A 12,551-nucleotide genomic window follows, 5' to 3' on the forward strand; every position below is an offset into this window, starting at 1 on the left:
AAGTCTAAAACAGAAAGAATTTAAATACTGTAAATTACAACTTATAACACAAACTTAGATAATTTTACATATTGTGAATTTTGCAACTTTTTCCCAAAATTATCAATGTATCAGTGGACACAAATGATCAAGTGGAAGTAATACAAGGAAAATCTGCATAAAGGTCCTAAAAGGTGTAATATTAATATTCATCTTAACACTTCAACTATTAGTACTGACGTAAAATTACAAAATGAATCTGATAATCTCTTGAGTTCTGAGTATTTTACATAAAGGATGAGGGCCTTGTTTTTTAAGATTCAAGACTACACAGAATAACAAATTATCTGAAACACTCGTACTCAGTGCCGGCAAAACTTTCAGTTTATGGATTTACATTTTTTGCTACCCATCCATTAGTCCCCTCACCACCAACGCATCCATTAGGATTTCGTGGAGAGAGTGATTACCTTGACCTTTTGGTTTCAACCAAAATATTAGCCAATAATCTCTGCTGGACAATTCAAAATTCAAGCAGATTGTGGCGTCACTTCATTCATACAGATTACTGACTGCCACTCAAAATACAAAAGAAAGTCTATATAAAATTTGAGGCAAAAAGTCCTATTGGAGAAGAGGTCCTCACTTGTCATTACTAATTAGTTACATGTGTTTTTAAGTCAGACTATTTAAAATATGTATTATTATATACCCACACTAACCGTCTTTATGGTAGTGTGTGAAACTGCATAGAAATAAAATGAACAGAATCATAAAATCACTTTTGATTGTTTTAGTTCGATGTAATAGTTAACATACCAATCATAACATTCTTCTGAAAAGTGTCACCATTTACAACTCATCACTGTGCTTCCTTGCAAATGAAATTTAAACCAGTACAGTGTTTTATTTCACGAGTGATATAGCCATTTCAATGTATGCTGCTTTAAATATACACATCCCCTCATGGATCTTTTAGCATTGCTACTTCTCAGCCCTCAACGCTTAGCTAAAGTCTTCGACTGGAGATCCTTTTTCTGTGGAAATGTTCACTTTAGGTATTTGTGGCTTAGCTTCATGTGCTCTCACTACTCTTGTCATAAGACGTAAACATTTGGCAAAGTACGGCCTCCTAAATGCTCTAAGGACTCCATTTTGACCTCATTTTTTTTTTTTTCACTAAGATGTCAAGCTAACTGAAAAATACTTGCCAATACGTTTACAGGTACATAGGTTTATTGGGTAATTATTGACAAGTGTACCAATAGACAAATGTTAACACTTTACAAATAAAAAATATTTACAGTCCTAATCAGTGCCTGACGTGTGCCAGAATGCCCACCACTTGCAGTTATCAGCCCCTCTTCCAGTTTCTACCTAGACTAGCAGCAACATTTCTTAGCACACCGCTGGATATTGGTACAGTATACCCTTAGCGCAAGATGTTTCAAGGGGGATTCTCTTTAATCAAATGCAGGTGGATGACCATTACTGAATATGAGCAACCACAATAGCCGCCAATTGTTTTCAGAAACATCAACTCAAGAAAATATAAAGATAACAAAGACAGAAGATAAATAGTAACAGTAAAGTATAACACAACAATTGCTAAGCATATATTGTTCAGTGAACTTAATTTTCAAGCCATTCCATATCTTTTGTTTTAATTTCTATAAAAACTGCTGCGAAAAAGAAAAACCTAAAACATGATTGTATACAAAGATGGTCAGTCTTGAGCAGGAAACAGAGGGCCACTCTAAGGACCTGCTCACCACCTTTTATTTGGAAATTAAAACAAAAGACACAGAACTGTTTGGTAATCAAGTTCATGAACAATACATTTACATGATTATTTATTTATTTTCTAGATTTGTGACCATGCTTAGCAATTGTTGTAATTTGTGTAGTTCAATATTTGTCTTTAAATACATGCTATTACAAGTAACGTCTTACCAAAAGCAGTTTAAACATGACAATGAGTGTCACATATTAGGTTTCATGGGGGTTTTATAGTTTGAATCTACAATGGCAATTAAGTTTAGGTTCACACTGCAACACTTTCCCTAATGATCTGAATCAATCATTTCTTAACGTTTCTTGATTGTGCAAAGAAAACACAATTTTTTCCATCTAATAAGTAGTTGGGCTAAGTGAAGATCACTTACTTCCACCCATGTTAAGTATTCAATGTTGTTGTCCATAGTGAATATTGTGTTTATATATACATTTTAGATATTTATTTGAGGACGGTCAATAGAATCAATTGATCAACAAGTAGGACATTTAAGGAATAAATGCAATGCTTTACAACTTGTCCATATTGCAGGTTTCACTCCTTCGATTTATGAAGCATCAAGACAGGAAAGTGAGTGCAATTACAATTTTTGAGACATTCATGTCCGATAGAAATAGCAGTGGTCTCCTCCTCTTGGATCAGTTCGGTTTTCGATGTCTTCCATCAGACGTTTGCAAATGCAGAGAAAGCTGACAAACAGGGAGATGTTCATCGGTAAGTCTGGTGGTCATTTCTTTTAGTGGGATAAGCTTAAAGCAACTGATCTTCTCTCCCTGTTTCTTGTTGATACTACAAGAAAAAGATGGGGAAAAAAATTAATGTCATCAATTTTAATATCTATTTTGTGCTGTTTTAAGACATAAAATATTACTGAAAAGTCGAGTTCTTAAATGCACATGTGAATAGCATGTAAAAAGTACAGTTTTGAATGTTTGAGGATCACTCAGCTTTACTTTTTATTTGAAGGGGGAATAAAATATACAAAGAGACAATGGTTACTGATGCAGCAAGCAGTAAAAATAAGCACTATTCAGTAATCAGTATGCTGCCCTAATTAGTCTTTATAAATGACTTTGTATACATGCAAGGATACATTCAAACAAAAAATTCTTTCTTTGCTGTCCACACCAAATGACAAAACCAACGTATAAAGAAAAACATAAATAATAATTCACACTTAAATCCAGATTGAGTTCACATGTACTTAAGTTTTTCATTTGTAGCATAAAAAAGCATTTTATTCAAGGTCACATGATGCTAAAGCTATAAAAGTTTTAAACAGAGAGATCCACATGGAGAAACATATATGGTGGAAGAGAAGATGGAAAATTCCTTCATATAATTGTTTTTCGAAACAATATTCAGAAATTTCCAGATGTTGCAAATGTGGTTCTAGTTTATTAAATGTAATATTTAGAGGAGTCATTAGTATAAATAACGTTGAAATACTGTTATGAGAAGACATCTTCCTCTATCCTGCTAACTCGTGTCAGCTGGACATACTGGAGCCAAGAGCTCGGCAGCAGACATGAAAGACTTGCGATGTTCCTACCGCCACTGATGTTGACTAGAGACGCAAGTCCTAATGACGACGATGTGAAACTTTCTACAGCTGCTCGTGTGTGCAAACTCAAACAAACCAACATAAACAGTCAAGCCATGCGTCATCTTCCTCTAAAGTTTAAGTGTCTTCTATTTACAGTTTTGAAAAGAGGAACAGGAGAATTTGGAAGTTAACTAAGAGTGCTAACAAAAGAACCATTTCTTAGAGAAGAGTGTGATGCCCTGCAGAATTTATCTTATCATATTATTTTTGTTCTTTACTTTTGATTTCATATATGTATGAATTATTTTTAAGCAGGGATGTGGAAATGCTTCCATGGCAGGAAAAAATAGTATACAATAATAAACAATAATATGGTTAAGTGTGTAACCTTGTGTAACAGTGCCTATGAAAAATAAAGGTGCATTCAGGATACTAAATAAAATGAAAAATGCATTTTTTATATAGTGATGTGCAATTAAAACCAGGAATGTGCTATATACATTGAACATTTTCTCTTGGGCACGGTCTTTTTCCAAAGATTTCTACCAAACCTGCATTCTTATTAGAAAGGGATTGAGGACGAAGTTTAAACCCACACGAGGCTGGTACCTGATTCACTAATGCAAAGCAAAAGCATGTGATGTGATTAAAGCTAAAAACAGTACAGTTTTGGACTGCAGGAATTACAAAGCTTTAGAGAAGTAACATAAGCTAGTGAGGGCGGCTGGATTTGCAGGGTAAATTAACCTTTTTGTGCACTGAGAACTTTTAGTGACAGGTTTTAGGAGACTGGTGTTTTCAGAGCAAAACCAATTGTTCAGAAAGGTCATATTTTTAGATCTGATCACATCTCTCAATGGCTTTGTGCGGTACTTTTAATGCAAGTGTACCTCAGCTTTAAGGCACATGGTTGATATCCAGAAGAATTCAAATCTCAACTCATTTCTGTTATACACTTTACTGTACTACCCCACAAATATCTATCATTTATTACAAAGGGGTACATACTGCTTCATTTTAAGTAAACAGTTATTATAGAGAGAATCATTTATAGATGTAGTGATTTTTTTAAAGTATGAGTACAATATATATCAACAACATAACAAATTCCAAATAAATCTCTTTTCTGGTCTAGATGGAGAATAACCTTTCTTTCTTTCTTTCTTTCTTTCTTTCTTTCTTTCTTTTGACTGCTTCTGCTGTCTGGATCAAAGACTGTCTAGTGTGGTTTAATGAGAAGTTTACTTTAATTAAGGTATTAAAAAATGATAATCAATAAAAGTTGTTCTTGAACAAACTTGTGTTACTTTTTCTATTGTATATATCATCCTAAACACAAAAAAAAAAAATCATTTTTGTTGCTATTATTTCAAAACACAACACACCCAAAGATAAAAAATGAATACAACACAGTCTATTATTGCCAGAAAGTTGCAAAATGTACAAAAACTCTATCACTTTCTGACATTTTATTGTAGCACAAAATGTACTGCTTTTCTGTGGAGGTTTCCAACAAAGCAAGGAGAAATCCTCCAGGCTGTCTGGCACGCATGCCTCACAAAGGCAGTGAATTACCCTTTCTCAACATTTGTGTCTTATTTACAGTGACAGTGGCATGCCATCCTAGACACGCACCAACACGGGCCTTAAGCTTTGTAGAATAAGGGGGTCTGTGTTGTGACTTGGCTGAATAGCAGTCTGGCAGGAGGGTGTGAGTCGGGGGGGTGGGTGGTATTCATGGGATGCAGATTGTTCAACAACCATCGTGCGCAGAATTTTATTTATTTATTTTATTTATGCACAGTCCAACCCCCCTCAGCCCTTGTCTGCCTATAAAGAAAGGCTGGCTTGGGATATCAGTATGCTTAGTATGCAACTGTGACCGGCAGCTCCCTTGAATGGGGTGAATAGAAAGGAGGGCTGAGCAAACAGCCAGCCTGTCATCTCAATAGGCAGCTTGGCCTTGAACTTGAAGTCATTCCCAGGCTCCCTGAAACAAGGGAGGAGAAAAGGACCACAACTCAGCCGGCCCCTTCAGTCATGAAGGACAGAGAGACGGTGGAGAGGACAGGGGCCTAGTGAGAAGTTTTTGTACATCACCAGCATTGCAGTTTTGGAGGGGGGGTTGGCTGTTCTGGCCTCGTAACAACTGTAAAGCAGTGGAGATAACAAGAAAAAATCATTTTCTCTCAAATTGATATTTTAATTTTGTGATTAAGCTCACAAACTTATGTTTATTTTTATTTACAAAACTTCATTTTTAGTTGGCCCCAAATTACGACATTCCTGCAGGACGTTATTCGTTTTTTATTGAACACATTTAATTTCTGATGCTTTTCTAATGAATGCCATTTTGTTAACTTTTATGTGTGTTTCCCATTTGAAGAAACGTTCAAAAATTTCTTTAACATGTGTGCATGAAAGGTAAAGAGGCTTCTCTGGCATGCAGACTGCTGACCATTCTCCCCATACAATGCAGTGCAAACTACAACAAAGCCTTCTGCTTCGGTCAATATTTTAAAGAAAAGAAGCTTTTTTGATTACTGTAACAATAGTCACCATTGTTTACTGTACTGGATAATCCTTTCCAGAATGCTCTAATCGGCATTTTAGTTAAGCAGTTTTAACCTTTTTGACCTTCTGCCCTCAATAACCATTTGCAGTGATTCGGACAATATCAACGCTGTGTAAGACAATCTAAAGATCAACACATGCAAAGAAATGGAAAGTAAACACCAGCGTCTGTGGCATATTTAATACGTTTTTAAACAACCAAACTACATTAGAGAATGCCTCTGCTCCAGTAATGGGACTGCTACTTTGTCGCTACAAGAAGAAATGCTGTAGGAAGCTTAATAAAGATTTTTGTAGCTCTAAACCTTTCATTATAGCTTAACTGTCTTTGAACTGATTATGGCAAACTGGCGTAAGATTATCTGGAATCAGTATTTGAAAGAAAAACAACAATATCAGATAGGCTTTCAGATTTAGCAAATTGTGATCAAACTTAGACTGGACTTTGTTAATATCTTCCTCAAGTTATGTATTAGAATGCCTTTCCCAGTTACCAACATTGGGAAATTTTTTAAGACCATGACACCATCTGCACTTGCTTTTTTAGCTATCAACTTTATGAAAAATACAAACTTGAAAACCAAATATATTGTGTTGTATATTGTATCAACGTGTGTTGAATTTGGCATCATTACATAAAATTTGTTTCCTTCTGTGTTAAGTAATTTCTGGAAACTTTCACAAAGCCCCACAGACAAACTGAGTCATTATCATTTCAACAAAATCCATCCTTCTATCCATTTTCTGAATTCTTTTTATTATTACTCGATAGCAGGGATCGACACACACACCTATCCCAGCAACACATAGCTCTGACCCAGGAAAAGGACACCAGTCCATTACAATGCACTCATGAGCACACTGAGTGTGAGCACACCAACTTCCCTAACTCGAATATCTTTTGGGATGTAAGGAAAGAAAACCCACAAAGCCATGGGGAGCCATTCAAACACCACACTGTCCATGGCTGGGCTAGGGTTTGAATGGGTTCTCCGGAGCTGTGAGGCAGCAATACTGTAACGGTAATTAATTAAAATGGCAGAACTAATTTACACTATGCATTTTATTTCTTAATACATATATTATTAGATTTCAAAATTGGTTTTAGTTTTAGCAGTTTTGGAAAATTTGCTACAAGATTTTTTCAATGAACGTTGTTCCTTCTCTTAGGTTTGACATGCTGATTTCAATGAACACTTAAAGAACCATTAAAGTTTTAAAAACATGATACTAACTTGCATCACTGCTTTCCTTAGTGTACCTCACTTAGGTGAAAAGAGACCCATAACTGACCTGTTCAAGCATTGTCTTCCACATTGACAAGTCCTGCAGGCACTCTTGGAGGCGGATGGTGAAAATCGCAGACGGAAAAGGTGAATTCTTATCCTGTGCCGCGGCAGTGACGTCCGTTATAAAGCTCTGTAATCACTGCAAAGAGTGGAAAAAACAAAGTTAAGAAAAAGAACAAGAAGAAAGTGCAAGAAACATCAAAAACAGAAAACCAATCCAACTCAAGGAAGTGCTTGGCAGAGCAAGCCACTAGAAGAGAACTTAAGAGAATTGCTCCTGCATAAGCTTTGTTTCTGTTTTTATCTGAATGAAAAATATTTGGTAAAATGTTTTAAAACGTGAAAAATTCTTCATGATCCACATTCATCCATCTTTCCTTCTTTTCCCAAACCAGGTTAATCCACACATACACTTATTACAACAAGGGCTTTTATGGCCTTGAGTACCATAGGCCTTTTCTGATAATAACTTTATTATTTTATGTATACAACAATCAATACTAGATAGCTTAGAAATTTAAAAAGTGTTTCCTTCTATGCATTTTTAATCGACTTGAGTTCTGTCTTCAATTTCGATTTCCTAGAAATAATTTTGCAGGTCAATACAATCTGATGTTTTACTGTGAAGAAGAATCACGTGTATAAATAAAGGTATTTAAATACGTATTTGTTTCATAAATGTGTATCCTTCTAGCACCTTATGATATTAAATTAAGCATTTCATGTCTAACACCTTATAATATTAAGAAGCATTTTATTTTTCAAAAAAATACCTGTATACGTTCTACAGTGGATTACTTGAAAATCTATGTGTGTGTGTATAATTTTTGTTACTGGAATTCCATACACTGTTATATTATTTAAATGTTCAGCCATTAATTTCTTTACAGAAAAAGATACGTTGATTGGCAGTAAAATGATAGTTTGCTTCATGTCGAATTTCTATGGCTACACAGTGTATATAGCTACTAAAAGACAATTCCATAAGACTGTGAATTAAAAATAATCTTGATGTATTATAAGAGCACCCCTATTTCATTTGATGATTGTAACATGCATAGTTCATTTGTAAAAAAAAAAAAAAAGAAAAGAAAAGAAAGAAAGAAAAAATGTGTAAAAATAGCAAGTGAGCTAATGCATTGTGACCCCAAAAAGCCATTTGTAAATTGTAATATTTTGTGTGTGGCATGGAAACAGTGATGGTACTGAATCTTGTGTAAAATATAGAAGTATGGCTACTTACAATCACTTCAGCCTACATTAGACAACAAAACTGAATAACACTAAATAAGCTAAATGAATTCATTTTCATATTGTTTACATATTCAATAAAGTGAGAGGGACACTCATTCAAAGAAAAAAAAAACACGTGTGAAATAGAAATTCAGCAGTTGGTGATTAAAACAAAAGCTTTCCACTTCTCCCATCTGATAATGCCAGCTACCTAAAGGGCAATACAGATGGCAGATGGGTTCTTAGAAACAATAAAAGAGGAGATCCTGTGGACTGTGATGCATTCAGCTGCTGTTGCTGTAATATTTACCTGCATAAAGCACATCCATTTTATGCCAGCTTTCTAAGATGGTGGTCTCAGCAGCATCTTTTTCCGAGGCTTCGTCACATAAGCGGGGCGGGGAATGTGGTGTTTGTGTGTTAGGGGGTGGTGGTGTAGAATTAGAAGCCGAGCTGCTCCTTTCATTCTCTCTGCTTCGCTTAATCATATATGTTTTTTTTTTTTGGTTTGGCCTGGCAATCTGCTTTAGGAGAAACACAGAAACAAAGCCATAAGTCAAAACCTGTTAGTGAACCATGAAATAAAAAAGGAAAAAAATAAAATACTCAATATTTAACCCATACCATCGATCATGAAAAAAAAAAAAAAACTACAGCCAGCACCCGCACCCACACCCCACAAACAAACGCTGCCAATCAACTGATCACATGGGCACGTTCCCTTGTCTGTTCTCATGGTACAGCCTGCCCGGCAAGCATGCAAATGACATTCATTATTCAAATACATGCAAATCAGACCCAACCATCTCAGAATCAGTCTAGAGAGAAAGGGGGGCTCTTTTAGATATTTAACCATTTGCAGGTAATAGTACACTTAATTCTTTTCAGCGCAGATGAAACTGGCAAATGGAAACACAGTAGGTCTCTTATCGTGATTACATTTAACATTCAGAGACACACGCATTAGAGAATCTTGCTCATAAACCGTGTAAAATAATATTAACACCCTTTACTAACTCCACAACACCAAAATTGCAAAGAATGTTAAACAATATATCCATATATATCAATGATAGTGAATAGTTTATGGTTATTAATACTGCTTATGCCATTATTTAGTGCACCATTCATGTCCTTTAGTTTCAAAGTTCTAGGTGGACATGTGTGAGCAAAAAAAGACAACCTTCTGGTTTATGAAATTAATACATCTACTATGTGAATCCTGAATTTCTCTGAAAGTGAAGACCTTTGCTCTTTCCTGATACTTATTTATCAGCATGACCATTCATCCATTTCCTAACCCCACTAATTCAATTTTGTGTGGGCAGTGAGTTTGCAGCTCAGAGAAAAAAGACATCCATGAACAAGGTGCCACACACACACCCATACCATCCTGAAATAGGTCAATTTCACTAGTAATTCGAAATCAGCCTATCTGTCTTAGGAGTAAAACCACCAAGAAGAAAATCCACGCAGTCACAATAATGGGTTAAATCTACTCAGACAGCTTTAGCCAAATATTGAACCAGAACTCTCTCTCTCTCTAATATATATATATATATATATATATATATATATATATATATATATATATATATACTGTATATATATATATATATAACAAAAAACATATATACATACATACACGCAACTCTATTTAAAACCGACTAAATCTAACTCAAGGTCATGGGACCAGAGCCAGTGCCAATCTATCAGAGTGCTCACATTCACACTCAAATAGGGGCCAATATGGAATCACCAGTTAGTGTATCATCTGCCTGTCTTTGGGGATGTGGTGGAAAGACTAGAGTATCAAGAGGTAAAAATAAGTGGAGATGGGAAGCATTTTAGATTCTACAAGAACAACATCCAGTTGTGCTATCTGAACCCAGGGTATTGGATATGTGAGGCAGCACTACTGTGGCACTGTGCTTCCTTATATATAAAGAGGTGTAGCATACTGTGTGTGTGTGTGTGTGTATATTTTTATATGTATGTCTATGTGTGTATATATGCACACTCATATATATTTATATTTATGTATGTGTGTATATATGCACACTCATACACACACACACACACATATATATACATAATAAATATATGGATAGATAGATAGATACACATGCAGTAATTTTATATTAGCAGAAATTATTGTTTCATCCTAACATTTTCAATAAAATTATGTAATGTTTATCCAGTAAAATTTCTGTTCAAATAGTTACAGTAACATATGTCATGTTAATTCTCTTTAGATTTTCTTAACTTTAACACATTAAAAAATAAACAAACAGACTTGAAAGTAAAGTATATTCTCACATTTTTACTAGGTTCCAGGTTTAAAATGTTTCTCACAAATGTAGTTTTAGGATTAGAGTAAGAAAAACAACAACCTCTCCTTACAAATATGCAATATGAGTGAATACCTGTGAAGACAGTGGCGCATGAGATGTGTACCTTTTAAAAAAAAAATAAATGGAAGACCCCCAAATGGCCTCTGTGTATGTATGTGTTGGTAGATGTTTGGCTCACAAGAATGTGTGTATGAGGACGGCTGGTGGTCTTATGCTTTGTGAATTAGTTTATTGAAAGTAATGTGTTTACAGAAAAAAGCCCTGTCGGTCTCAGTCGTTCCCTAAATATCTGCTGAATACTTAATTCCAGTCATCTTACTTAGAGCTATGTATAAAAAATAAAAACACGAGAAAAAGGCAAAACATATATTTTGACAGAGAAGCAGGCAAGGAAAGAAAGAGACAAGACAAAAAGTGAGAGTAAAAGGGAAACAGAGCAAAACCATTTTGCTAATCTGTCTAATGTTGTCATTGTTGAAAAAAAAAAAAAAGCTCTTCAACACTAAGCTTACAAAAAGAAAAACGTCTTTGTTTTGGGGTGGCACTGGGTGAGTTAGGAGGGGGGGCTTTAAGCGACGTCTGGGTGGGAGGAGGTGGTCTACTAATGAATGGTGGCAAACCTTTGCTAATTGGCACTTGACATTTTTTTTTAACTCAAGTGGGCCATCTATCAAGAGTACTCAAAATCTTTGTCAAAAAAAGTGTCGTATGCAAATAGACCCACTATTCTACAAGTTAACATCTACTGTATAGAAAATTACTGATTTTCAAATGCATGTGTGGCTGATAGGTGTCTAAGAAATAAGAGACAGAGTTTGTCAAGCACAGGCGGAGTTTTTTTGGTTTGTAAAATGCTTGCTTTAGCTTTCCCTTCACTATACTTTTGTTTAAATTACTCTATTCAGGTTCATCGCACAAACCTTTTCTATTCTTTTATTGTTGAGCGAAATTATTATTTTTACTGTTTTAACAATCTGGTAAATCACGAGGTGAACTGCCGAAATGGTATTTTATGTTTCCTATTCTCATGTTTTTTCTTATTCATGTCTATGTTTCAGTTTTCTTGGGCGAGCAATGCGGCCAGTCCAGCCTCATGGCGCTTAGTTTGTAATCTCCTTCTTTCTTTAAAACTCCCATTGTTTGCTCAGTGCTTAGTCTTGCCCACATGGAAACATCCTGCACCATCTTGTATTTAACAGTGGCTAAAAGCCTTGTGAAATATTGTATGAATTTAGAAAGGAGGACAGATCCAGCAATCCTATTGTATATGGCAGCCTTTGTTGGTCACCATTTTTATTTTAATGTTAGATCTTAGAATTTAAGACCTTTTCTATCAGTTAGTGCGTCTTTTGTTTTAACTATTATTCATTCATCCATCCATCTTCTTAACTAGTTCAGGATCATAGACTGCTGGTACCCATCCCTACAGCTTTGGGCACAAAAGGAGTACCAGCCCTGCATAGACACCAGTCCACCATGGGGGCACGTTAGCGCACATTCACATTCACGTACACAGGACCAATTTAATGGAGGACGTTTATCTAATGTAATGTATTTGTCATGTGTGTAGCAAGTGGAATTACGTGTATTAAGCTTAGCCAAAGTATGTAAATTGTATGTGTTTTATCAGCAGAAATTCTTGCCAGTGGAGTTACTGCCGAAATGTTCTCCTTTCCTTTCTGTTCTCTCATTCATCTTTGGTGAAAATTTTAAAAAAATCATAAAATTTAAGTATGATTTGTGCATACAGGTTTCTTTCCTATAAGTAAATCAATCAAGAA

At 35.2% G+C, this 12,551-nt stretch overlaps 1 long non-coding RNA gene across 1 annotated transcript; it reads right to left on the bottom strand.

Annotated features, from left to right (window-relative positions):
* Positions 1-1,143: 1,143 nt before the first annotated feature.
* Positions 1,144-8,813, bottom strand: LOC120527541. Its single transcript, XR_005633361.1, has 3 exons — positions 8,727-8,813; positions 7,188-7,322; positions 1,144-2,563 (listed from the first exon to the last, which is right to left on the bottom strand). It is a non-coding gene; the product is annotated as an uncharacterized LOC120527541 (long non-coding RNA).
* Positions 8,814-12,551: the final 3,738 nt, after the last annotated feature.

The sequence above is a fragment of the Polypterus senegalus genome, chromosome 1, assembly GCF_016835505.1.
Source record: "Polypterus senegalus isolate Bchr_013 chromosome 1, ASM1683550v1, whole genome shotgun sequence".
Classification (NCBI taxonomy): Eukaryota; Metazoa; Chordata; class Cladistia; order Polypteriformes; family Polypteridae; genus Polypterus; species Polypterus senegalus.